Here is a 1,593-nt window from a genome sequence, read left to right on the forward strand (position 1 = left end):
ACCTAACGAAACTTAAAAGCTTTTGCAGAGCAAAGGAAACCATAAACAAGATGAAAAGACAATCCTCAGAATGGGAGAAAATATTTGCAAACAAAGAAACTGACAAAGGATTAATCTACAAAATGTACAAGCAGTTCATGCAGCTCAATATCAAAAAAACAAACAACTGAATCTAAAAATGGGCAGAAGATCTAAACAGACATTTCTCCAAAGAAGCTATACAGATTGCCAACAAACACATGAAGGAATGCTCAACATCACTAATCATTAGAGAAATGCAAACCAAAACTACAATGGGATATCACCTCATACCAGTCAGAATTGCCATCATCAAAAAATCTAGACTAGTGGATGAGGTGTCAAAAAAGGCGTAAATCAAACACTTGTGCAGCCTTTTCCTGCCCTAGTATTTGACATCTTTGGTGTAGGAGCTGCACAAGTAACAGTTAAAAAAAAAAAAAAAAAAAAAAAATCTAGAAACAATAAATGCTGGAGAGGGTGTGGAGAAAAGGGAACCCTCTTGCACTGTTGGTGGGAATGTAAATTGATACAGCCACTATGCAGAACAGTATGGAGGTTCCTTAAAAAGCTAAAAATAGAATTTCCATATGACCCAGCAATCCCACTACTGGGCATATACCCTGAGAAAACCATAATTCAAAAAGAGTCATGTACCAAAATGTTCACTGCAGCACTATTTACAATAGCCAGGACATGGAAGCAACCTAAGTGTCCATCGACAGATGAATGGATAAAGAAGATGTGGCACATATATATACAATGGAACATTACTCAGCCATAAAAAGAATATAATTGAGTTATCTGTAGTGAGGTGGATGGACCTAGAGTCTGTCATACAGAGTGAAGTAAGTCAGAAAGAGAAAAACAAATACCGTATGCTAACACATATATATCTAATCTAAAAAAAAAAAGAAGGTTCTGAAGCACATAGGGGCAGGACAGGAATAAAGACACAGACGTAGAGAATGGAATTGAGGACATGGGGAAGGGGAAGGGTAAGCTGGGATGAAGTGAGAGAGTGGCATGGACATATATACACTACCAAATATAAAATAGATAGCTAGTGGGAAGCAGCCGCATAGCACAGGGAGATCAGCTCGGTGCTCTGCGTCCATCTAGAGGGGTGGTATTGGGAGGGTAGAAGGGAGATGCATTAAGGAGGAGATAGGAGATATGGGGATATTTGTATACATATAGCTGATTCATTTTGTTATACAGCAGAAACTAACACACCTTGTAAAGCAGTTATACTCCAATAAAGATGTAAAAAAAAAAAAGAATATTCATACTCATAATTGGCTGGTATTTGATTTGTTCTAATGTTACTGGTCAAGGTTCTGCCCTCTAGAAAAATAAGAATATATTAATAATAGTAGAAACAATAATATGCATATATAAACATACTTATTTAATCATCAAAAGAACTCTTTTCATTAGGCAGTGTTATTATCATCCCCATTTAAACAATGACTGATTTTTCACTCTTTCACATAAGAGCCTTTTAAACATATGAAAATTAGTATTGACTAATGATCCCCACTTTCTCCACTTGCTTTCAGGTTTCTAGATACT

General features: G+C 36.2%; 1 non-coding gene across 1 annotated transcript; it reads left to right on the forward strand.

The window, feature by feature from the left end:
- The first annotated feature begins 322 nt into the window (after positions 1-322).
- LOC125963162 (small nucleolar RNA SNORA13) lies at positions 323-448 on the forward strand. Its single transcript, XR_007474991.1, has one exon. It is a non-coding gene; the product is annotated as a small nucleolar RNA SNORA13 (small nucleolar RNA).
- Positions 449-1,593: the final 1,145 nt, after the last annotated feature.

Source organism: Orcinus orca, chromosome X (assembly GCF_937001465.1).
Source record: "Orcinus orca chromosome X, mOrcOrc1.1, whole genome shotgun sequence".
Lineage (NCBI taxonomy): Eukaryota > Metazoa > Chordata > Mammalia > Artiodactyla > Delphinidae > Orcinus > Orcinus orca.